General features: G+C 44.8%; 1 long non-coding RNA gene across 1 annotated transcript in view; it reads right to left on the bottom strand.

Moving 5' to 3' along the window:
- LOC104690281 overlaps nt 1-22,338 on the bottom strand; it is a 44,759-nt gene extending 22,421 nt beyond the window's left edge. Inside the window, exons 1-2 of the long non-coding RNA XR_005603254.1 lie at nt 22,175-22,338; nt 15,394-15,737 (exon numbers count right to left, since the gene is read on the bottom strand). This is a non-coding gene — a long non-coding RNA (uncharacterized LOC104690281). The remainder of the gene's footprint in view (nt 1-15,393; nt 15,738-22,174) is intronic.
- Between the last annotated feature and the right edge of the window lie 4,574 nt (nt 22,339-26,912).

Here is a 26,912-nt window from a genome sequence, read left to right as displayed (position 1 = left end):
CCCTGTCCCCTGAGAGAGAAGATGGCCTTTCCTTGCACCTCTTTGCCACTACAGAGGACTAAGGAACTCCATCTTGAATTGCATCAGTCTTCTACTCAACAGAGCAGCAGCAGGGTCAGGATAGGGGGTCAGCCAAGTACCTCAGTGGGACTGCTTGAGAGGCAAGTTTCTGTTGCCTGTCCATCCTGTCTGCTCTGGTGTGACCTCCCAAACATGTCCTTTGCCACAGCTCCATAATGTAGAACCCACATACCCACACATGCACAAGGCAGCCTGCTTCCTAGAAGCTCTATGTACTTGCATTGATTTCTCCACCAGCCCTTTTTCAAGAAGTTTCTAACTGCTATTTTCCAGTTCACAGACATATGCAACTGGTCAGTGGAGCCTCATGGTGGGAGCAGGTAGGAGGAAAAAGGGTTCTGTGTGTGAACTCAGGGGATTGCACCATCCTGGTAGAACCAGTTTCTCCAATGAGCAGCATCTTGCTGGGCTGTTAACACCCCTGTGTTGGCACCTTCCCAAGTCTCTCATGTTTATGCTATCCCCGAGCCCTGTTGGGAAGGGGGTTTTTCTTCTCCCTAGGAAAGCTTGTAGCTGATGGGGGAGCTGGGATCTCCCCCTGCACCTTCTCCTGCTTGGAGCCTCACAAGTGGCAAGTCTGCTTTAGCAATGCACAGGCTTCCATGGAGGATTTCACCCTGTCCCTTACCACCAAGGACTGCTTGGAGTGCAGACACAGCTGGCATGTGCTGACTGCTAAGCCGTGAGCTAAGGAGTGTTTGCCCCCACCTTGCTTTAAGGTCTCCAAGTATTTGGCTAAGGGATTTCACCCCTGTTTCTGCAGGACCCAGTACAACAACTTCAGTTTGTGCTGGGAACTGATGCCTTCCCTCAATAAAGGTATTTCATAGCAATAAGGAAGAGGACCAAGGCCATGAAGGGCATCTTGCCACCAACCTACATGCTGAAGTGTTTTAAGAGATGATTGTAAATGAAAAGGGAAAGTGCCTGTGTTAACTCCTCCAACCCACAATGAGTCTTTGGTCTCAACAGCTTTTGGAAAGACCGTTTGCCCTCCTAAGAGCAAACAATGTGTGTGTCGTATTGAAACCAGGGGAGGCAAGAAACAAGACCATGGTGCTGGTCTTGAATAAAGCCATTTTTCAGAGGCAGGGATGGGCTTTAAAACAGAGCCCTGGCTTGTGAAAAAACTGACTCAGTGTGTGCTGAGATCTGTATGGTCCTGCGGAGGAAGCCAGCTCTGGTAGAATTATTTTTTGTTATGGTAGGAACCTCGAGTTAGTTTTCTGTAGCAAAACCATTCACAATGGCAGACACACACACACACACACACACAAATCCCCATAACTTTTCCCTAATGGGCAGAAATTTAGTGATCAACATTTTGGCTCTTTTAAGACCCCTTTGAAGTCTGAAGCTGAGGTTTTGTAGTTGTTTTTTCTAAAGCTCTCTGTAACTGCTGACATATGCTGCACATATGGTTTTAATGTGATTAGACTTCCGATCTGGTCTTTTTTTCCTTTTGGACTTGACAAAGTACCTACTCACCAGCCACATATCCATGAGGAAGGAACTTTTAATAAGTTTCCCAGAAAGAAATCTACTTCTACAGATTCATTAAGCAAATATTAATCTCTCCTTTTGGTTTCTTTTTCCTCCCTTTGAAATATGTGGGATTTTGCCGAAAGCAGGGAAACTTTAGGTGGGATGATGCTTTCCTTCCCTGAATGCCCTCAGGAAAAATTACTCAGGGGTAATTACACATCTTTGCAGGTGCACTGGGAATTCACACATCACTTGGTCTAATAAGACAGCCTGCATCTGCAAGTATGTAGCATGGAAAATGTCTGGAGGCCTTGGTGGCAAATGAGATGCCCACGGGCAAGACGTGACTTGTGGCAGGGCTGGGAATTCAGCCCCATCTCCCAAAGAAGACATGTGGTCTGCTGCGGTCATGGAGATCACCACAGATAGTGCAGATCCTCTCCAGGGTTTCCTCTTAAATACCATTATCGGGGTTAAGGATACGTCGTGAACACCTTCAAGGTAGCAGTGACAGGTCAGGACCTTCACATCTTGGAGGCTACAGTCTGCATGAATCAATAGATACAAGTAAAGGTCCTCCTCACTCTTTCGGCTATTCTGAAGACCTCAGTTGGAGTGTAACTCCAGAACAGTCTCCCCAGAGAACAGATCCTGCAGCTCAGGGGCTGCTATTGGTGCCCGAAGTGTATTAACACCTATGGTGCCTGTGAAATTTTGGTCATCTCATTTTTTTTTCTGCACATCTCTGAACTCACACTTTCATACAATTTCTTTCTGCAATCTTGCAGACCACGTCCAAAACTGAAGTGCGTTTGGACAATGGTTTGGTGTCTCACCACCCTCATAGTAAAGAATTTGTTCCTAATATGTAATCTAAATCTCTCATCTTTCAGTTTGAAACCATTCTGGTATCTTTTCATTTTGCCCTATTAAAATACTCTTGTAGTTCTGTCATTTCTCATTCCCCTTAAAATGCCTAATCCTACTTTGAACCCTGCTAGTCTTCCCCATGTTGTAGCTACCCTTGAATGATTCCTGTGGCAATGAATCCTACAGGCTCATTAGACACAGGGGAAAATCAGAAGAGCTGGCATGAAAATGTTTCCTACCCTTTCCATCTGCCTGTGTAGCCAAACAGTCGTGAAGGAACCTGTTTCAGGAGCCTTGTTTTATTGTATCTGCTCTATTTCAGTGCTGGCTTTTTTTTCCAGTAGTGAACTTTGCATTTACCCACACTGATAAAAATGGTTGTGAACTTTCCTGACCTGTTGCATGTAGATTATGAAGTTCATGAGATGTACGATTGACCCCAGGCTGCGAAGTTTCTAGACTGAAGACAGCTGATAAAAGCAGAATGTGAAATCACTGCTGTGCTCACTTTGCCAAGATAAAATTTTACTATCAGTGAGTTTGTAAACGCTTGCAAAGTACTTATGTAAGAGAAGAATAAAGGTCATGCAAATACCTGGGTAGTCATGAGGAAGGGAAAAAAAAATGTAGGTTCAGAGATATACAGAATATTTTGACTAGTTTATAAAACCCTATGATAAGAAAGTGCTGGCATCACACCCTCGGCTCTCTGGAGAACAAGTTTTTTATGACAGAAATAAAGTAATGAGTAAGCAAGATTTACTCCTGAGATTTCCACTGAAAATATATCTTGTCCAATCCTGCTACTTTATGCAACACCAGTTACTCTACCGGTCCAACAGGCATTTTTAAACTGGCTTGCAAGCACAGTCTCAGCTTTCCTCTCCATGTACCCTTTCTATCCCTTGGAAATAAACACATTTTCCCCTTCATTAATTTTACCTCTACCCTACAGGTGCCTACAGGTAGGAGGTGGCCTAACTTGTGCAGTCTGATTAAATGCAAAACACTTGTTCTCAGAGTTTGCTGCACTCACTTTAGCCTTAGAGAAGCTGGTGCACTCAACATCTTGCTCTGTCAGCTATATCAACTGGGTAATAAAGCAGTGCTCATGTTGCAAACCTGTTCCAACTCAGTTAATCTAGTGTTTCATGTTGTTTGCTTGCCTTGAATTCTGTTAAGACAACCTAGGTTAACCTCTGTCACTTTTCAGCCCTTGCATTTGTGACCTCAATTGTCAAGATGCCAAGTGGGATTTAGATGACAAGTCATGAAAGTGTCCTGCTCTGGGTGAAAAGAGCAAAGAGATAGGCTTTAAAACATGCACTGTGGCACACTGGGGCTTGCTGGGATGAAGGACTCATGTCTTGTGAAGACAGGCTGAGGGGGTTGGGGTTATTCAGCCTGGAGAAGGGCAGGCTCAAGGGATACATTCTAGAATCTGCCACAACCTAAGGGGGGCTTGTATTAAAGATGGAGAGTGACTTTTATATGCCCAGAAAGTGATAGGAGAATGGTTTTAAACTGAAAGAGGGGAGATTTAGATTAGATGTTAAGAGGAAGTTCTTTACTGTGAGGGTGGTGAGGCACTGGCATGGGTTTCCCAGCGAGGTTGTGGCTGCCCCAAGAGTTCAAGGTCAGGTTGGAGAGGGTCCTGGTCAACCTGATCTAGTGAGTGGCAACCCTGTCCGTGGCAGGGGGATTAGAGCTGTATGATCTTTAAGGTCCCTTCCAACCCAAACCATTCTAACATTCTGTGACTCTGTGATGTCCAAGTATTCCCTGCCAGTGTCCAGGCTGGATGACCCAGCATGGGGCACACATGCCCTCACTGAGTTTCCTATTCAATTTGCATGACTCTTGGTGACATCTGGGCACTTCATGCCTTGGTGAGATCTGAGCAAATTAAAGGTTAATTTGTGATAGTCTCACTGAGCAATGACCCACTGCTCACCTGAGAAGAGGTCAAGAAGCAGAGGTTTTTGGATAATAAAAGGAGTTATCTCTGAACTAATAGCAAAAGTCAGTTTTATCAGCTGCCTGTCACATACAGCAGCCAGTTCCCTTTGCTGAGAACCACCCATCACTGTCTACTGACTACAGAGTAAAAAATTGCCAGGTCAATCACATGTCTGAGCATCAAACAATTGTATTGCAGGCATTCAGATGACAATAAAGTCGTTGTAAATACAGCATTTTGCTTAAGGCTGCAAAGCTCCAAGTGGTCTGAGCATGCTGGGTGTTTCCTGCTAGGCAGCTCTGCTGATGAAGTGGTGGGACAAGGACGTTTTCCTCTGCAAAGGCCACTCTGGGAAATACTATTTGTTTAACCATCAGCTGCCCTGTCAGGAGAGTTCACCCAAAGTGTGTCACCTGTGTTCTGCTCCTTTGGAAAGCCAAGGGGAAATTCAGACAAAACTGAAATTCAAAACTTAATAGCACATTTGCAATTCTTGGTGTCAATATATAGAGAGCTCTTTAACCTCCAGCAATGAACTTGTGGACCTACAGAGTATCTTTTTGCTGTAAAACACTTGTGTTTTTTGTAGGAATATGAGATGTATCAGAAGGAACATTTTACAAAATAACTGCATCCTCTTTTGAAGACACTTAAGCCAAGATGTATCAAAAAGGTAACCTAAATGAAACATCAGATGATGTCCACACAAGTCCTGATCCTTCAGGAGCCCACGTCTGTGGACTCAGCAGCCTGAGGAGCACAGAAGGGATTTGCCTTCATGTCTGTACAATGCAGCTATGCAGTACAGGACCCAACCTCCCTTGGAGGCCGTGAAGATTTGTTATCTCATGCCTTTCTGTAGCCACCAGCAGCAATCAGCTCCTGTACAGGCTTGCTGCCTCACAGTGTAAGGCTGACACTGGATGACACCCTTTCTGGTGTCTTCAGGACGTGCCTAAATCTGACTGTGTGAAGGGGAGAAATTCAGCTTGAGGGTCCCACCTTTCTCAGTATTATAGGAGAATTTGGACAGGAAAGAACCTCAGGAAGTACCAGTCCAACATGATGCTCCAAGCAGGGATGGATACAAGCCTGTGGAAATACACTGTGAATGCCTTTTCAGGTGTTCATGCCTGGCATTAGCTTCACCCCAGCTGGCAGACAGAGATCGTCTGGTCTGAATCATTGCTGGCTGTCAAGAATATTCAGTTTCCAAAATGTGTGCCCTGAATATGGCCTCAAGGCATTCATGGCCTCAGGTCTTAAATCTCCTCAGCTTCCAGTTAGGAGTCAGTGGGAATGCACCCACGGGCAGCCCCCAGCTTTCCTGTTTCTTAAGCATCAGTCATACAGCAGACAGGCTGTCCATGGGGCTGTGAAATGTGGAGATCCCAACCTGATTTATTACCAGGGATCTGCTCATTAAAGACGCATACTTTCCAGAAGTCCTCATGCAAACAAAGAACAGCTTCCAGAGGGAAAATAATAAGTCCACAGTCTCTACAGCATCTCTCTTAAAATTTGCTCACAGCGTCTTTCAGCCCAGCAGCAAAGGTTACAGCAAATACCTTATTTCAGCCTTGCAAACTAACACCCGTGCTCTAACATTGCTTTAATGAAATCTTAGTGAGGACTCAGAGGAGGCAAAAAAAGAAATGAAAAGGGACAAATATACACTATCTGTCTGACGGAGTTGTTAATTTTACACTGACGACAGCAAAGCCCTGAAGTGTCAGAGTGCTCTTTGCTGATGGTTGACAGAGACTTCATTCACAGAGTTAAAATTGTGGCCTTCTTGTAGCATTCAAGGTCCCTTGCTCTTCCTATGTAGAAATGCCCTTGAGGGCAGCATTTGCCTTCCCATGCTTTTGGCAGGTCAAGGGCTGAGGCATCAAAAATTGCTGGGACACACGTCATCAAGCCCAGTGAGGTCAAAGGATTCATTGTGTGTGAAAGCTTTGGTTAGAGAAGGATTTGCAAAATCAAACCCTGACTGACTGTGAATTGTGCTGGCTCAGAGTAGCCACATCCCTGGGATGTGAGAGACTTACTTGTTGCAAATACAGTGGGAAGAACGTGGAGCTGTAGTAGGTTTTAACCCTGATGGCTGCTTGGCATGCTCAGATGAAATTTATGTTAAAGGATTGACAATTTAACTGCCTTTTTTTCTTAAAAAAAAAAAAAATCAAACAAATAAATCAGCCTGGATCCTGTGTAATCTGCAAGAAAGATATGACAGTGGTGCTCCTTTTATCCTCATGACCACCTTCATTCATGATCATCTAGATCCATTCCCATCCTTTGGATGAGTGAGATCGGACACTTTCCTAGTTCTTTATTGTGAAACACCAGGGAAATGAAAGCAAACCCTGGTTTCCTACATGTTCATAGAAACACAGAACCATTAATGTTGGAAAATACTTCTGAGATCATGGAGTCCAACAGTTAACCAAACCCTGTTAAGGCCACCACTAAACTATGTCCCCCAGTGTCACATCTAAATGCCTTTTAAATGCCTCCAGGGGTAGTGACTCCACCACTGTCCTGGGCTGCCTGTTCCAGTGCTGTTCACCTCAGAGGAATTCATTAGGCAATAGTATATCCTGTCTTACTTATGAACTGAGCCCAGTAAATCGTAATTGGCCTAAGCACATTTTCAGAATAAATATCAACTTTAACTTTCCAACAGAAAAAGTTCATCTGTTCCAACAGTTAACTACTTCTTTGTTATTTCTGTCTCTACCTTCAGGTTGGTGCATCCATTCCTATTAGATCAGCAGACCTTGCTTGTGCACTCATATGTCTTTCTCAAATACAACTTGCAAGGGTATGTCCTTAAGGAAAAATGGTAGCCAAGCACATATGGAGATGCTGGATGGGCAACATAGCACCTTTGGCTCCCTTGCTTCACAGCTAAGTGCCTGCTCACTGGGGTTCTCTAGACCATATTTCAACTTGAGTCTCACACCTTTGATTTCCCAGCAAAACTCTGTTGTTTTTCCAGCCTCACTCTCTGAGGGACCTCTCCTAGCTGCTCTACCTCTGTTCAAGTCATTAGCTGGAAACTTGGACTCAAGCCTATAAACGTGTGACCCTCCCTGCCATTGATTGCTACCCTCCGAGTGAGAGATTCAAAAACACGGAAAGAAGAACGTGACTGTGAGAACACTGTGGGAATGGTGGGAGCTCAGGAAGTGCCATATTCCTGTAAAGAGAAGCCTGCACTCATGGGGAAAACTGAGCCCAACAAAGCATGGCCCAGCTCCAGAAATGTCTTGAAAAAAACAGCAGAAAACCTTATTTTTCATGCTAAACCTCTCCTCGTTGGTTTTAACCAACACTGATAACAAAATAAAAACTGAATAAAACAAAGTCTCTTTTTTAGTAACAAGGGTCTTATAATTACACAGCCTCTTCATGCCTTTAAACAGAGAGCTCCCTGACGTATTCCTGCTGGGAGTGAGCACTTTCCTTTCATGTGAATGGCTCTTATTTCCCTTCCTTTTCCTCAGTCTCACTCATACCACCACTTCATGAACAATATTTAACCCAGCTAACCTCCTTTTGGTACCTCTATTTCCCATATTCAGAAAATTTCCCAGTCTTTCCAAGGGCCCAGAGCTTTTTGACTTGGGTTGTTTTTATATCCAGTCTGTGGAAAGGGACAGGGGTATGAAGGGAAGGGTTAATCCAAATCAGCAACGCTGGCACAACTGTCCCTGCACAGCATGTGATAAAAACACTATGGTCTGGGAAATGGGCTGATGCAGCCTGAATGGTCGCAGGATGGGAAATGTCCCAATTTGTTTCGCTTAGCATAATATTTTGGACCAGTGCCCTGGATGACTATTACTGCAATATCCTTCCAGATCAAGCCCAGATATCAACAGGAGCCCATCTTCCTGTTTACTGCGTGGCTGAACAAGGCCAGGGAGCAATATACAAGTATCTAAGGCATTTCAAAGCATTTAAGGAATTTCATGAATGCCAACTACACTGGCAAAAGGCTTCCTCTCCTGTGATGCAGCGTAGTTGTCCAAGGATACTGCTGTAGGACGTATATTGTCTTAGGAGTCTGGGCTGACTGAATCAGGCTGTTGTGTCCTAATCTCCCAGAAGTTCTCAGAGTTGCTGTAGCCTCTTGCAGAGGGAAGTGGTGGAATCACCATCCCTGGAGGTGTTCAAAATCATGGTAGATGGTGTGCTTTGGGACATGGCTTAGTGGTGGGATTGACAGTGTTAGGTTGATAGTTGGACTCAGTGATCTTAGAGGTCTTTTCCACCCTAAATTATTCTATGATTCTTGGCCTTCTCTCAGTAGGAAAGGTCGTTGAGAACGTTGTTGATGATAAAGGAAATGCTTGGCTAGTGGTGACATGTCAGGCTTTCCAGGATCCTGGCAGATATGCTGGAAACAGGACCAAAGATTTTTGGGTGCACTGGGCCCACTGTTGCCCAAGGAGATGTACCTACCACACTACACCAAATCCACGGAGACCTCTAGAGCACCATGTCCTGCATCCAGCCTAGATACCATCAGGTAGCTTGAGGGACATCGTAGGTATCTGGGGAGGAACTGGCCACGTGGAGGTGTGCCCTTGTTCTTTTGGGCTTTGACATCAGAGTGTCTGAAAGCCCCACTGGGTGGCTGGAATGGCAGATCTGATCATGTCCCTTTCACCTTAAGCACCACGGGCTGACTCCAACCAGCAACTCATGCAGTCCTTCCTGCTGATCCTTTATTTTGCATAAACACACACAGATCAATCAACATTAAGGGAAAGCATGGCTTGTCTTGAATCCCACCCATAACATTTAGCAGTAACTGTTGGTTTTCACAGGTATCGATTGCTCCAAATCCCCAAATTCCATGGTTTTATCTTGAAAACTATATTGCACTGTAATCCAGACCTGCATTTTGGGATTCATTTCAGAACTTAGAGAACAGGAAAATGTGGAAGCAAATTTAAGTGACCCCCAAGGGCTTTCAGGCTGAGTCCCTCCTGGGGTGCCTTTTGGGATTTGTGCCTCTCAAAGAGAGAGGAAATGAGGTGTTGTGATTTCCTCCCACTCTTAATACCCTACACTTTGAGCATGCTGCACCACTCTGTGGCTACCCTGTCCCTGGAAGTGTCCAAGACCAGGTTGGATGGGGCTTTAAGCAATCTGGTCTAACAGAAGTTGTCCCTGCCCATGGCAGGAGAGTTGAAACTAAAGGATCTCTAAGGTCATTTCCGGCCCATATCATTCTATGATTCTATCATCTCTGTCCTTGCTGTATCAAATCACTGTGATGGTCACTTTGGTTCTCCTGGGTCTGTTTCTGTGGCTTTTGGGCTTCACAGTAGGGCTGAACTGGTTTCCAAGTGAAAAATTCAACATGTTGCACTTGCTTGCTCCCATGAACTTCCCATGCTCTGGGAAAGCCATCAGATTGTCCTGACAGTGGAAATATTCCTTTGCAAATAGGCTCTCAGAGAAAGTGGAGCATTTGAGGAGCTCTTTCTTGCTTCTTCTTTCCCTTCTTAAGCTAGGTTTGTGAGCTGACACTCAGCTCCTGCTGTGAAAAAATAACACACAAAAAAGAAGTACCAGAATTCAGCTGAGAGCTGCTGCTACTGCTCGTGATCACAGGATGGAATGTGTACATCAGTCAACTAAATAAACCCTAGAGGTCAAAAAAAAATTTTAAAGATGTTGTAATATTCTTGGAAAGGGTATTATTTGCATGGTCAGGGTCCAGTGAAGAGAGGAGAAGGAAAGCTAACGTGGATTAATAAGGAGCAAAAGGCTGTGCACTGGGACAGAAAAAGGTACCACAAGCTTCTGTCAAAGAGGGAGGCAGCAGTTCCCATCAAGTCACCGATCTGTTGTGCTACTTTTTCTCACCAAGAAGGGCTTCCTGGTGTGAAGTCTTCTTGTGAAGATGTTCTTCTCATAGCTAAGAGGTTTGGCTTTGATCTCTGTTTTGTTGTGGCCTCCCCAGAGATCATGCAGGGTTGGGAGCTGGGTGTACAGAGGGCATGGGAAGCCCCTACTCCACATGTAACCCATCACTCTCATTAACTTGGCTGAACTGTAGATTCAAAGGCATTTACTGTGGAACCAAACCCAGCTTCAACAGCTCTCACCCTTCCCGTGGATTCTCTTCCTTTCTGTGGGCTGCCTCACACCCTCCTACAGCTTTTTAAAAAGTGTTTTTCTTTTCATTCATTCTTTTTTTTCTTTTTTTTTTTTTTTTTTGCAAGGTTATTTTTAACTTGGATTGGATCAATTCACAGGTATAATGTAAGACCCCCAGCCTGTCACACAGGAATGACTCATAGCAGTGCCATGCAGCCATCTGGGGAAAGTCCATTTGGATGGGGAAGAGGTGGAGAGAGAGTAGTTACATCTGCTTCACCAACAAAAACAAAGCTGAGGGAGTGTGGTGGCTGCTGAGAGAAGTCCTTCTCCCCTCTTGGTGAGGAGCAAGGGAGATGAGGGGTATGGGAGAACGAAGAGAAGCAACCCCTTTTCAACAGGAATAACTTACAGTCTTGGCTTATGGAATGAGGTCAGCCACAGCCCAAAGGTCTTTGAGAGGCTGACTTTGGGAAGAGATGAAGTCCTGATTAGTCATGGCCAGTGGCAACACTCACAAGCACTTTGCATCCTGTCCTGAAAGTGGCTTTATTCACTTTGTATTCCCTACACACTTCCAGGCTGCAGACCAAATGGAGCTGCAAGAGCCTGTGCTGGGAAATTCCCTTAATTTTGGTAGGAATGCATCATTTATCTCTTTCACCTTTTTAATTTTATCCTTCTCTTGCCGATAGTGAGAACAATCCAGAATGAAGGTGTCTTTGACATTTTGCATGTGTTTACTTAAATTCAGTGTTCGTATTTCTTTTGATTAATTCTGTTTGTGTTTGTTTTATTTGGTTGGTGATGGAGTGTAGGATCATGCATGTCTGAAAGACTCTGTAATTGCATTGCCTGTCTTCTGGTAGTGCAGTTAATCAGGCATATTAATCATCTCTGCTTTCCAATTATTGCCTCCCATGTAGATATATAGGCCTGAAAATTCAAGCCTGTATCTACATCTTTACAGACTTATTCCTATTAATAACAGTTACAGATGTGGTGACTTCCTCATAGTCTCTGGCCAAGGAGTGGCCTTTTGTGATGATTTATTTATGCTGGCTGCATTTGATTTTAAGACTTCAGTCATTCACATGGTTTAATTGATGGAAGTTGTTTCCCTGATGCTTGAAGTCTTATATTTGATTTATTTCCGTAGAATAACAATCTATTTGTAGGTGTTCTGGATGGACAGTGGTTTGTGCCATTTCTGTTATTGCTTTACTTTCTAATAGTCTACAAAAAGGCTGTTAAAATTATCTAAATTGCATACTAAGAGGAGTTTTGAGCAAGATATGGCTAGACTAATGTGTGACCTACATGGATAACAATACATGGGTGGATTATAAACCTGTCAAAAAGCACTTTGGCTTTTAGTTATGTTCTTTGGCAGGAAATTCATGCCATTCCTCTATGAGCTCTATTATTTTAGACATACCTATGCCTCACCTGAAGGAATGGGTAAGATTTATTGCCCAGCATTTGGCCCCAAGGAGCCAAACTGAAGGACTCTCCCATTGCTGCAGTTCTGTTAGGTGGGGGAAGAGGTCCCTGACACGAGCAATGTCTATGGCGTAAGGAGTTAACTGGGAATTCAGCAGATCAAAGGTGAAATTTTCCCAGGTATTCTTTATGTGAGAAGTTATGGTATCTTTTATGCCTCAAATTCCTCCACAGTGTTGTCCTAACAGATGAGGACTGCTACCACAGACACAGAATACCTTCTTGCTATGGTACACAGTCTTTTACAGCTCTGAAATGCATGGCTGGGAACCACCAGCATGAGCCTTTGCGTGAAGGTAATTTCTTTTGTCTCTGGCTTATGAATTATAAGGTCAGGACTGGACTTACTGGATGCTAGACTTGACTGAAGAAGGACCATAGAGTGTTTTCATAAACAGGTGGCTTGGAACAGCAGAGTTTTCAACCCAGGGAATTTCCAAACCACCGAGAAACTGACTAATGGTAGATAAAAGTGAAAATTATTGTAAATAGCTCATTGCACTTATTATGCAAATGCTTGTATTTACACTGATACAAACTCAAGGAGACCACTCAGCTTAGTCTGGGTGCAGGTGTAACTACAAAGTGAAGCACAGCGCATCAACTCTCTTGGCTCAGGACCTTTACAGACCTCCAATAAACCCTGTCTGGCCACAGATGATGTAGTAAAAGGCTGCCCTCAAGGACAGAAACTTGGTATGAAGCTTTTGCAGAGGGGCTTGGCCATGGAAAGACCTATATTACAGCTGTCACCGGGGTACAGAACCTTTTTCACTCTTTTCTATCCATTTTATTACCAACAGTTCTCATTTCCCTAATTTAATTAGCTAACGAAAGACCATTTACATTCATTAAATAAATCAGCATTCTGGTTCATTGTGAAGCTAATGATCTAATTCATGAGTCTCTAATTCATGCAGTTACAAGGAACTAGATAAATAAAAGTAGCTGCTGCTAGCAAGTATCCGCCCTGGTGAAATCCAGCTTTGCCAGCTCCATCCATTCAGCACTGGCCACGTAGAGAGTCCAGTGCCCCCTGCTCTGTCCCTTTCATACCTGAGTGCTGTAGAGCTCAATGGAAGATGTGTGTGGTCCTTGTTTTTTCTTTTTTCAAGGGCATGAGGAGTCCTTACTCAGTGTGGCATGCCTGCGTATCCACAGAGGGTAAGTGTTGTACTGAGGGCTGCCTGGAAAAGCTTACCATTTAGCCAAAAGTAAAGTATTTGGGGGTTTTTGCAGCTTTGTAGGCTGTTGGTTTGGTCCTGGGTACCATGAAGGTGGGAGGTCTCAGACAATTTCCTGGAACAGAGAAATATCCAGTCCAGAATCATGGAATCAATAGCTTGGCTTCAAAGGGACCTTTAGAGAGTACCTAGTCTAGAAGGAGCAGGAACACCTTTAACTGGATCGAGTTGCCCAAATTCCCATGCAACCTGGCCTGTAACATTTTCAGGGATAGGGCATCCACGGCTTCTCTGGGCAACCTGTGCCAGTGCCTCACCGCCCTCATAAAAAAACCCACCTTCTTTCTAATATCCAATCTAAATTGACACTCCTTCAGTTTAAAACCATTCCCTCTTGTGTTATCACAGCAGTCTCTTCCCAAAAGACTGTCCCTGTCTTTCTTAATGGCCCCCTTCAAGTGCTGAAAGGCCACAAGAAAGTCTCCCTAGAGATTTCTCTTCTCCAGTCTGAGCAACCCTACCTCTCAGCTCAACTCCAGCCCTCTGAGCATCTTTGTGGCCTCCTTTGGACTTGCTCCAACAGGTCCACGTCCTTCCCGTGCTGAGGACCTCAGAGCTGGACACAGTACTCCAGGTGGGGGCTTAATGAGAGTGTGGTAGAGGGGGAAAATCACCTTCCTCCTCCTGTTGGACACAAGTGTCTGAACTGAATAGGAAGCGGACAGCTAAAGAACTTCATGGTGTAGGATCCAGAGAGGAAGTCCAGGGCTGAGCAAAAGGGTGTAGCTGCCCCTGTTGCATTGTGTAGAGCGTGTGGTGGGCTTTGGCTCTGCTTGAAGAGGAGGGTGACAGGACTGTGATCCCAGCGCTGAGCTTGCACTGAACGTGGTGCTGAACTTAGGGGTCACACCGGACCAGGAATCTCTTAAGGAGATGGGTCTCATTTTCTCACCACTTTGGTAAAGCAAATTATTCCTCTTGAGAAACTATGAGAATCTGACCAGAGTCTCATTGTTTTTAGACCAGTAATGTTGGAGCCACTCCAAGTTCCCAGAATAATCCAAACTAATGGAGAATTCTGCTTCCATCCCCTTGAGGCTGGGCATCCAGAGATGGATGACCCTATATGAATGGCTTATGAATTATAAGGTCACATTAAACTGCTCACAGTTTCTTCAAGCATAGGATGGTTGTGCTTTGAAGTCTGAAATCCCAGCTTCATCCGAGATGAACTCCATGCGGAAGTGCCAAGATGTCAGAATGGAATTTGGCTTTGCAGTCACTGCCAGGAGGTTCTGCTGACAGCTCTGTAGACTGTGACTGCACTGCCCCCCCTGGCACCCCCGTTATTAATTTCTTTAGATTCTAGTGAGGGGAGGTATCACTTTGCAGACTGGTCCAGGGCATTCAAACTCAGCCGTATTTCTTAGGAGCTTCTTCTGATGAGCCTCCTTTTGAGATAATTTAGTCATGGATTTCTAAAGGAGGTATCTGAGCCAGGACCCTTTCCCAACTGACATAAACTGCTTCAGCCTTCAGAGTTAACTGAATTAAAATGAATTTAATTAAAGTGATTTGAACTATAATCCTGTGATTTTACTGTAGTCTGGTCACCCTGTCTCTAAAGGCAAATAATTTCCAAATGATGAACTACAAAACAGAAAGCTGACAAAAATGTAAGCTTAGCTGCAGCATTGTTCTAAACCATGGAAATCTACAATCTTTTTCATATTTCTAAACCAATAGTCCTGCTGTTGCCTGAAATTCTTTCGGGTTTTTTGCTCACCATTAAAAATAAAGCCTACCTACATTAGTACACAGAATAATTGGAAAGGAGAATTAGACAGAAAGGTAGTGTAGTAGCTTTCTAGAGATCTGTGCAAATGTACAATACCAGAATAGAAAATTGTCTTTGGAAGTCCCTAGTCAAAGTGTCCGAGGCTACTTTTCTAGTATGTGGAAAGGCAGCTATGCAGATTGACTCAAATTCCCCTGGTGTATGGGTTCCAAGTGGATTAAGTGTATGAACCTTTGAACATCTCTTTCCCTTACCTGTAGAGTACATAGACTAAATGCTCAGCTTTTGGTAAGTGTGTAGACTTGGGGGAAATGAATCATAGCCTGACAGCTGTTCAAATAACTGACAGAGATTGCAAAAAACAAGGAGAAATCTCCAGGTGCACTAACCAAGCAAATGCCTCCAAGACCTGCAGGCAGACACAAAACCTTTTCCAGGAACATTTCTGCTGTCTTCTCCAGGACTTCAGTTTGTATGCTTAGGTCACAAGGATGGCAAGCGGAGAGAAAAAGAAAAGAGACCTCTTCAGAGGGCAATTCAGAGCAGGAACATGAGCTGGCTTGACAATAGGTGTACTGAATAGGGCTGTCATGATAGGCAGTAATCACAGCTTGTTACGATGGGAACAGCGTCTTCCTTACGTCCGCCCACCACGAATGTCAGGGCTGCCACCAAATCAGCCAGGAATCTCGAACAGGAAATGGCATCCGTGAGCAAAGATGTAATCACCTTTCTGAAACAAAGCCCAGCATTAGCACTTCTTTGTAGTCCTGGCTTCAAAATCAATTTGGGTTGAAAACAGAAGGCAAAGGAAAATTCTGTTTCCAAAACGTGCTAAAAACAATGAAGGCATTTTTGATTTACAAGATGTTAAAACATAAATCCTGAAGGGAAATACGGTATGGTTTTGCCCAATATGTCTTTGTTTTCTCTCTCCCCATGATATTGCATCACAGCAAAGCACACTCCTTGAAGTTTAGTGGGAACAATGAGTTTATTTTTCTGAGGTGGTAGGACAAGACATTAGCTTGTTCTTACTTATTTGGATGAATGCTTGTGTTTTGTAAAGGACCTCCCAGTAAGTGTGTGGATTCTGCTGTTGCTTAGTTTAACAAATTGGACTTGGAAGCAAAATGATTTGGGTTTGAAATAAGGGTGGTGCTGCAGCTGAAGTAAAGTCTCAAAAACAACTTGCAGCTGTGGATAAGGTGTTGTAAAAGTGGAGGAGGTTTCTTCCCTCCTAACACAGACACAAACCCTTTGCTGGCACCTCTAGCTACGACTAATATAAGAGAGAGCTTAGGGTACTCACTAGACAACCAGCTTGTCTGCATGGGCTTTTGGCCACGTGGAAGGACATCATGTATTTTCCTTCCCTCTGTGTTTGTTTTAATGATGCAGGTATTAGCTGTAAAACACATGCTCAAGAATGGATGGACACCATTCCTCTAACAGATCCACAGCAGTTTCTCCCTTGTTATGCTAAACTTCCCTTCCCTTTGAGTTATTTGCAACTTTAGGGCTTGAACTTGAAGCTAAGGTCCAAGACCCCTGACCATCCACATTCATTACTGGGATAAGAAATGGAACTTCATGGATTTCCTAAGATGTGACTGTAAACTCTGCATCACATGGCAGGCTTTGGGACAGTCAGCCACTCCCAGCTCACACTCAGCAGGGAGACAAAACCATGAGTGTTGCACACCCATCTCCTTTTGAATCCAGCCCTTACACAACATTCCCTTGTACATGCAGCCCCAATCCTTGTTTCCAAAGTTCATTACCATCCTTCCCTTAAAGGGAATTCCTTCACTGTTGACATCCATCATCCATGTGTCAATCTCCGTATATGAAGATCTATTGTGCTATGTACTCTGTGCAGAGCCAGAAGTGTCTCAGTGGCATTTTCTTAAAGTAATTTTGGGTAATCATCCCTGGAGGGTCCCCTAAGCACATTCAGTTCTATATCAAGCAGTATCACCTCTGCCTCATTAGCATTCTGCCAAGCCGTGCTCCCTTCCCCCTCCAGCCTTTTCCCGCTCTTCACCGAAAGACAGACAGAAAGAAAGTCCTTCCTCTCCTCAGATAGCTCTACCACTGCCTCACTCATCTTAGGACCTAAATCAGAACTGCCCATGTGCCTGCTGTGTGCTGTTATTTTTCATTCTTTTCCATACCCTGCTTCTTTGGTGCCCTTCACAGGACTTGATACCAGCCTGAGACCCTTCTCTCCTGCAGCTCCTACCATTCATTTATCTCCACATTACCAAATGTTTTAAATAGTCAAGGCTATTTATACACTGATTTTAGGAGCTTTGAAAAATTTCCAGAGGCTCACAGTGCTCACCCTGTTTCCCTTTCCATATTCATTATTGCAAAATATTCCTTAAATCTTCAGTTTAGAAGTGCCCAGGTGTGGCTTAAAGGTGCACAGGTCTCAAGATGAGTCTTTCCAAACTTTCTTCTTGTGTAGAACTCAAGCCATGCTGGTTCTCCCTCCTCTTCTGCTGAGTCCCTAAGGTAGGGGAGGGCTCTGCATCGGTGCTGTGAATGCTGCTGGCATTGCTGGGTGATGGGGAGGATGCAGAACCTGTGATTACCGTCTTTTTCTCATGGAACGGCTGCATGAAAAGCCACTAATTGAGTCTTTAGCTTCAAGGTATGTTGTCTTTGATGGCTTTTCTGCTCTCCCTCCCTCTGCTGCCTGTCAATCCTGTAGCCAGGCTGCTGCATGCCATCCCTTCTTCCCTGCCAGCACAGCTGCTCTGGTGAGCACTGGCTTGGGGAATGGATCCAACAAAGCAACAGAGACAAAACAGATTTTTGGGGGATAATAATTTGCTTCCCTAATTCTTTTTATCTTACCCTACTTAGCCATAGCTTTGTGGCATTACACCACGATATTTCAGGAACAAACACTTGGGAGGGGGTAAGGGACAAGGACTGGGAGGCAATTGTTTAAACTGGTGTTGCCACAAAAGAAAATGTATCAAGAAAACACAGAACGAAATTTAAGGCCTCTAAATGAAAAAAAAAAACATGTATAGTATCATGTTCCTTTAAATCCTTCAAGGAATTTGACTTACTGGACAGAGATCCTTTCTGCAAGTAAAAAAAATGCACAAACAGCCCTTTATAAATTAGGCAATTCTTATTACCTCTGTCACCCTCTGTTCCTTTCTGTGCCTCTTCCTTTTAAAATTGGAGTCATGGGGACATGCAGAGATGTAGACCACTGCAATAAATAAACAAGTGCCCTGGAGCTCCATTTTGATTACAAATATTTTAGATCTGCATGGATTGAAAGCTTGGCAGCATCCATAGCTCCTGCTGAGAGCTGTTCAAATACATCTTTGAAGAAAAAGCAAGCCATGACAAAAGCTGAAGCAAAGCTTTTCTCTGCTTTTGCTCCTTGTTTCTCAGTTGAGCACATCCCAATGACATTTCCTCAGGTGTTAGGATCGGTGCTTTGAAAAGCTGCCAGGATCACATTTTGTTCTTGGCGTTAGAGGCACCAACTCCACCACCTGAAAGGAGCTCTTATCACCTGGGAAAATAGGTCTTGCACTCCAGGGCTTTTGAGGAAGAAAGGCACAGAGGTGGGGTTTTTTTGTAAGTGGGAATCTGCTGTTCACATTAGTCTGTGAGGCAGCTGAAAAATTTAGCAGTGAGACTTTCTGGAAAACGTCTTCACTTCTCCTTCACTGCCATGGTCCTCCCTGGGTTATTTGTTCTGCAACCAAAAGCAGCTCAAATTCCTGAGGCATGTGGTTTGGGATCTCAGAGGTGCTTGACTCTTTCTGGAAGTATTTAAAAGTTGTGTAGATGTGGTGCTTAGGGACATGGTTTAGTGGTGGGCTTGGCATGATTACACTTGATGATCTTAGAGGTCTTTTCCAATGTAAATTATTCTGATTCTATGATTTTGTGATTAATGGAGAGCAATAGGTGCCTCCAGAAACTGATTTGACACTGCTAAGATCAAAATCACCTTTCAGGAATGTCTCTGAGATGACCCAGGCTGTAACGTGACCTTGAGCTACTCAGTTCCCCATGTAGGCACTTAGGTCTGGTATCAAATGTTGGGATATGCTCTCCAGACCCAGTGGTTCTACTCATTTGGAAGGCAGGGCAGAGAAATCACAGGGATTTCAGGTATCAGCTCACTGGGGACTGTTTGTGTCTGTCACTTCTCTTCCACCTACTTTCTTCACCTCCTTAATCTGATTTCCCTGTGGTCCTTTGGACCCCGGGCGCACCAGCCCCCGATCTCCAGTTCCTTACACATCCTGCACCAGCTCCTGCTTCTTGTTGTGTGCCTGGAAACTGGGAGCTGAGTTGTGGCTGTGAGCTTGGTGCTAGAATGAGGAATCACTAAAAGATCAAATGCTTTTCTGTTCCTGCTCACTAATATGAGGCTGCAATAACAGAAATGTGGCAAGCAAACATCTTCAGTTTCTTCTTCTGTTTTCAGGGCTGGCTTAATCCAGCATCAGCCTGATTGTGTTGCCCTGTGCTTTACTGAACTAGTCTGATCCTGTTCCCTGAGGTTCATACTAACTGCTAGAGACTTTTTGCATTTAATTCTGCTTTTGATATCTCTTTTTGTCCTAACTTAGGCTAAAGGGCTTAGATTCTGAAACAAGCTATGTGGGTATCTCTAAAGCAACCTAAGACCTGCAAGAGCAATTTTTAAGTACACTTGTTTTAATGGTTCTCCTTAATTATAAGATATAAGCAGACTTTGTATTCTGTATTAATGCTGTATCTTACCCAGAGAGGTCTTTATTCATGGCTGGGATTTCCATGCCTTGCTAAAGAGATCTGCAGCTTGCCAGTCTGTTCTAAATCTGTCTTTAACCAGCACAGTTCATCTTCAGACCCTTCACAGAGTGGTCAGGAGCTCACTCGGTCTCACTTACTTGAATGCAGGGGTCTGTAAACCAAGGTATCTTTCCGTAAGCAAAGGCAAATGTGTGCCACTGTTCTGCTGGGAGACCTGGCAAATCCTTCACCTCGAAGTTTCCTAACCCAGACTTTCAGGGGAACAGCTCCAGAGAGGTTCTGGTGCAACAGAGCATCCCTGGGACTGGCCCACACTGTGAGTGTGGAATCAAAGCCTTTCCCCGTGGCACCTTCTGAGCATATGCTGCATTCAGCACAAAACCCTTGCTGTAGTGCAGACTGTGGGGGCTGGGAGCTTCCTTCCCCTTCTTCCCCAAGCCCTTCCACTTAATTTGTGTCATTTTGTTCAGATGCAGCTGGAAAGAATTAAAATGTCAGCCAGGCACAATTGCCTCCATTGAGATGAAAAGCTGCTGGAAGAAACAATGCTAACAAGCATGGCAATGAGAAAAAGGGAAAGCCTAGTGCTGTTTAGCTGGTAATAATTAGCCCCAGAAACGGAAAGAGGCAAGATCCAGTGTGGCTCCCGTTCAGTTCAGGGGAGGTCCAGTTAGGACGAGGTCAATGAGCACTGCTTAATTGCCGCTAATCCATTACTGGATGGAGTCTGGTGTCCAAGATGTGCCCATCATGCAAAAGCATGTGGCAGAACAGTTCCAGAGAGCAAGAGCAGGCAGAGATTCCCCCAAGACTTGGCTGTTGTGGGAGGCTACCTGCTTGGATAGGGTTACTTGGGGACCAGTGGTTGTGGGGGTGCCAGGTTTAGGAGCTACCTTGGATGTTCTTATGTTATCCAAAACCAGAGTGATAGAAGGAGGAGTTTTCAGCTGTTTAAGCCAAATGACTATGTGAAGTCAGCCCAAGACATTACAGGTAAAGAATAACAGAGCCAAGGAAGTCACTGACGCTCCACAAGTCTTTACTGGGAGAACAGATCAGATGTGTCATTTCTGGATCAGGAACATGCAACAGCCTTGCCACACAAAAACTCAGTATTTTAGTCTATTGCTTAGCTTTGGATAAACATTAAAAATGGGCCTATAAAGGTACTCTAGGTCATAATTCTTCCCATTCCCGTGTTCTCAGCCAGACCACCATATCAGGCATAAGTTTCTGCTCATCGAGGGACATGGAGGATGTCCTGAGTCTGCCAGCCCTTCTTCCTTCCTTCTCCTCTTTCCACATGTTCCTTCATTTTCTGGACAATGTGAAAACAATCCAGATGTTCTTTTGCACATTGGGCGTACAGTCTCAATTTGTACCAGGAGATGTAGACAATTCCACCCTTCATCTTCTTCCTTATCTATTCCCAGTGTAGTGTCAGCGTAGCACACACTCTATAAAACAACCTCCCTAGACAAGAGACTGAGGTCAGGGCTTCTTCCATGCTGTGTGAGTGGCTTCATTTATACCAGGGTGGCATTGGGAATAGAGAGTACTGGGGAGGCAGTGACATCCAAATCACACTGAAAGTACTTGGGAACTGGAGATTGTCTGTCTCTGGCCTACCTGGCTCTTAAAATCCTTGACAATTTCATGTGTTGTTCCAGATCTTTCTCGTTTGCCTGCCCTGGGGTAGGTCAGTGTTTGACTCTGTCACTACCATGTGGTGCTGGTGGCTGGGTTTGCATCCACCATCAGGTCAAATGTTTGATGTGCCTGGGAATTCCTCTGTTTTATTCAAGCTAAAGCAGTTGTCTTAATAAAAGTTAGGTTCCCTCCCTACAGATTTTTCTTAACCTTGAAATCTTTCAGGCAATATTTATCCCACACCAGTGCTGCATACACAGATTATCACTTCTAGAAGGAGCAAGGTGGGGGCTGGACAAGACATCCTAAACAACAGATAACGGGGGTGGGCAAGACTCCCCGAAAATTGGTTTTAAGGTCGAATTTATGGCAGAGAAACACAGCTTAAAGGAAAATGCAAATTCGTTGTACATTACTGAAATCAAGGGATCCAAGGATTTTCCTGGGAAAATTTTAGGATTTGCCCTGCAGCAAAAGCCAAAGCAGAAAAATGAAGAGCATTGCTCACCAAGGGAATATGACTGCACCAGAAGCACTGTGAAATCTGAAGTGTAGGGTTTGTTGTTAATAAAAAGCCCATCATGGCAGGGTGAGTTCATCCTGCAGTACTAACATAGGGGTGCCCTTCACTGCTTTTAGAGATAGGGATCAGCCCTGCCCATGACAGTGGGGCTGGAACTAGATGATCTTTAAGGCCCCTTCCAACCCAAACCATTCAATGATTCTGTCACTTACCTAGCTCAGTAGCTGTGCTAATCTCATGATTTTTCACAGCAGTGTGAACGCCCAGCTGAAGCAAGGTCCATCACTTCTGACATCTGCCTGTGTGAGCCCTATCTTTTAATGCAAGCAGCAGCACACCTCTCCGTTTGGTGGGACACAGAGCTGTGATCTGTCTTGATGCGTGTTTTCAAGGGGAAGGCAAAGGAAGAGAATGGGCACTCAGACAAAGCCAATTCTTACAGTCCAGTGGTCCAGTCAGACCATTGTTCCAGTTAATCCTGTCTTCTCAAATAGCAACTGCTCATTGGGAAGATGAGACTCTTCCCAGGATGCAGCCGGTGAGCTGTGGAATATCCTCAACCGTGTGAAAAGTGGCTTTCTCACCCTCCCATGTAAACATCTCATGCTCTCTGAAGCATAACGTTAGATTACCTGAGTAATATTGTCTTCCGGCTTCTTTTGGCTAAGACCTTTCTTCGAGCTCAGATTTCGCCAGTGAGGCATTGAAGTGAAAATCACTCCTTGATGGACCCTGCTGTACAGACTTTCAATACCCTCTCCCTTTTCCCTATTTTATCTCTTCCTCTAGGGCTAAGAGGTAAAAAACCCAGTGCATGGTTTGCAAGCGTGAGACATTGTCCCAAAGGGAACATTTCTCCTGTGCCCGACAGCACGATCCCTTGCCCAAATTTAGGGAGCATTTGAAATTAGAAAACAAGCATGTAAAAAATCTCATACATAAGAAATCAAGGAGGGTTGCCATTCTCTCTGGGTTTGAAATGCACTGCAGTTTGCACAAACTCAGGAATGCTTTCCTATGGCTGTGTTGGATACGGGCAGCATGTCTACACAGCACCATAGAACTCCCCTGGGCTTTCCTGCATTCCAGGATGGGGTTGGAGGCCTCAGTGAACTGCATGATGCTGCAGCTTCAAAACCTGAGTGCTTAAAGACAGCAATAGCTTCCTGACCCTGTTAGAAAACTGGTATGTGTTGCTGCAGTGACACCACTTTTACTGGTGAAACATCTGGAGAACCTCTGCATTAGTCCTGGGACCCCACCTGAACAAGGTGTGTTTGACAACTGCTAAGCCACCATCTGAGCTTGAATAGCAACCTCTGAGGTTCCATGATGCCAAAGCAATAGTCCTTATGAAAAGCAATTCTTTATACCAGATGTGATAAACTCTATGCTGGAGAAATTTGAACTTCAAATAGGATGTAGGTTCCTGATTTCTAGTCTGGTTCTCATTTGTATCTTATAAAAACTTCCCCCCTCATTTTTCTCTCTGTGGGTAAATGCCCCACCCCTGGAGGTGGCGTGTCCCCATGAGCCTTTGTCATGCTAGAGTTCACTCAAAATTAGCTGTGTTCTGCCAGCCTTACAGGAGACAGTCTGCTAAGTGTATTGACACTTCTTAATGCAGGTTTTGTCCTGGTTTCAGGCACTTTTTAACACAATCTGTGGCTCGATCCAGGGGTTTGCCCCAGGGCTGTAACCACATCCAGGTGCCTTCAGAGAAAGGTCTAAAAATGGAGTTGATGCTACCCCAAACCTGGCACAAGAGACAGGAACAATATCTGTGCATGACTTTGCCTTCCCAGAAGGCCATGGCATCTCATACTCTTGCACCTCAAAGCCCTGGGATGCCAGGAAGGGGCTGCTGCTACAAGACAGTGCCCTGGCTTTGCAGCTGTGCTCCTTCAGAGCACAGCTCCCTCTCCTTTTTGGTGTTGCCTTTGGTCCCAGCCTTTGTGAGTCCCTGTAGGGGCCTCAGGAGGAGGAACTAACACCACTCTGCACCCCAGGCTCCCATCAGAAGGCCCTGTGAGGAGGGCTTTGCCATCAAAGCGGTCAGTCCCTTTTCCAGCTCTGCCAAATTGCCCCAGGGTACCTTATTAAGCCTGCTGCTCCCTCACCCCATGGAGCTAATTTCTATTTTAATGCATGGGCTGACAGGCTGGAAATATCAAACTCAGCAGCTTCATGCCCCGCTCAGATCTGAGGAACCATGCTTCAGAGCTAATTAGCTGGATTTCAAATCAGAAAGGCAACCGACTACTGTCTCTGACAGCCCTGTTTCATCAGGACCTCCCAGGAAGATTGTTTTAAAGTTTTTTCTCTTCCCAGGCATGAAGTGAAGTCACAGGAAACATCTCTTTTTTTGGTTTGGGTTTTTTTGGTTTTTGTTTTTTTGTTTTTTTTTTTTTTTTTTGGATGAAGGGAGGGGAAGCAGGCATTAAATAATTTTATTTTTCATTGCCTCATCCAATGCACTTCATATTTGCTTTTAGGCAAGTAAATATAATTTCACACCTATCAACCACCTCTGTTTCAAGAATCACTGGGGAGAGACACGCTTGTTTTCCGGGAAATGTCCATACACTACCGCTTCCTATCCCTCAAAAATCATCATTGCAAGAGCTGCCTTGAAGTAAGGCTGTGCTTTTTTTGCATGTTACAAGACAATTCTCCTCTGCCTGCTGCTCTGCCTCTGAGAGGCCACCATGGTGCTCAGTGACCCACAGCACCACAGTTTTTAGGGCTGGAAGAGGGGATTCTGAGTATCAAAATGGATTTTCCAAATTATATCCCATGTTCCCCATCCTGAGCCTTAAACTTCCACTACAGCCAGAGCATAACCAAAGTCAAGAGCTGAATTCACAGCTTTTGGCTCCTTGTGTGTTGCCAAAATAAGATCAGTGGTGGCTTTGTGCTGGGCTTTGTACAGTTGGAACAGACCTGTGTTTTAAAGACAGCTGCTTAATACTTTTTGCAGACCAAGCATTCACTGAGGGAGCATGGAAATCTCTTCCCCTCCATAACCTGTCCTGATTTCCTACAGAATTCCCCTAAAAGCTTCTTGTGTGGATTTGAGCCCACCTGGAGTTGTTGTTCGCACTCTAACTCATTCAACCACTCTTCTGCCTCCATCTCTGGACCTTTAATCACCTCTGTGGTAGAGGCTGTGTTCCTGCACAATACATTGCTACAGGCAATTGGCAATCTTGGGAGCTGCTACAATAAATTCCCACCTGAGCCCTCTGGCACCAATTCAGCCAGGCACTTTCTTCTTTATTTTCTTTCTCCACACCCCCAATTAAAAGTAATAAGTCATTAAATTGTCTTTATATTTGTGTTGGTGGGCCTGTCAAGTGCTTGCACAATAGCAGCTCTTACAAAACCTGAGACAAAGGGTCCCACATGAACTGGCTGCCCGCTGTCACTTCACTACAAAGTCCCACATTCCTTAATAAAGGAAACCTAATGAAACACCCGAGGGGTCCCCAGAAACACAGGACCTGAGGAGGAGGAAGTGTGGTGGTGGGGGCTTTCAAATCTCTGAAGCATAAAGTAACAGGAGTTATTTAACTGAGAGGAGTTGGTATTCTCCTCCAGGAAAAGCTGTCTGAGTTAGCTCAGGACAAGGAGTTCCAACACTATCTCATTCTGTGGGCCTGATGCCTCCATTTCTGCAGAGTAAAGCAGCTCCCCATCATGTGTCTGCAGAGCAGGGGTGCAGCTCTATGGGATCGGTGAGAGAAGATTTCCTGCTGAAAGCTTTGACACGTCCTACACATGCTGCCTTATGAATCCTTTGCAGTCCTCCAATGGAAGATGGAAGGATGATTTATTCCCAATTTGACTGAAAAGAAATCAGAGACTGAAGAGATGAAAGCATACCAGAAAGAAAACTTTTACCCTCCTCTCCTTACTTAGACCTTAATTAGTGCCTCTGGGTGTATCTATGTGGTGTGTGGAAACAGGGATGAAGTCACTGCCCATGCAGAGTGCACACAAGAAGGACCAGATCAGAGCAGGACTTGGGCTCTACAGCTGGATCATGTCCCTGATCTTTTTCTCTCATGCTATGGCACAGCACTGTATGTGCGGGTTTTGGGTCAGGGCTGCCCAAGAGCTGATGAATCACAGTACCATCAAGGTTGGAAAAAACAGAAGACCATTGAGTCCAACCACTAACCAGACACTGCCATGTCCACCACTATCCCATGTCCGTAAGCACCACATCTGCATGCTCCTTGAGGCATTGATAATCTAGTGATGAGGAGGGTGCACCTGTGGTGACTTCAGAACTGTAGTCTGTGTTGAGAAGATTGTCTGATGGGAACGCACAAAGATGCATGGGCAGAACATGGTCACCTGAGGGTGTGACTCGGGAGGCAGCCCATAATCACCTTTATGTGTTTAGGGCACCTAGTCCTACTCCTGAGCTGCAAACCCCTTCAGCCTCATGAGTCAGGCCTTATTGGAGAGTGTTGTGGCTGGAAGCAAATGTCAGGCAGGAAAGGTCTGATGTGCACTGGGCCTGTTCCTGAGCAAGTGAGCTCTGAGGAGCTATGAAGTTCTCCCGAGATCAGCAGGTTGGGGGTTAAAGTCTCATCTTTGGATTTGCACTGAAATCTGTCTCTATGAAGCACTTAGGTGTCGTGGAAGGTTTGAGGTGATCGGCGAAAAGTGCTGAAAGTGAATCATGCTCATTTTCAGGAAGCAGTGGTTAAACCCAGGACATTCTTTCACCAGAAGTGAAGGAAACTTCTACTCTTTCTAGATGGTGGTTGTGTGAGGAACAGGCGGAACTGATGGAACTTGCCTTCACCTGCTTTTCATTGCCAGTGTAACAGGAATGACCTGATCGTAGCCTCAGGCACATATCGCCCCCGTGTGCTGGCGAATCAGGTCTCTGCCTGTGGAGGGGAACAAATGTACAGCTAGACAGGTATGTGTCTG

This window comes from Corvus cornix, chromosome 1 (genome assembly GCF_000738735.6).
Source record: "Corvus cornix cornix isolate S_Up_H32 chromosome 1, ASM73873v5, whole genome shotgun sequence".
Lineage (NCBI taxonomy): Eukaryota > Metazoa > Chordata > Aves > Passeriformes > Corvidae > Corvus > Corvus cornix.
The sequence above is the reverse complement of the archived record's forward strand: the minus strand, read 5'-3'. Positions and strand labels throughout refer to the sequence as shown.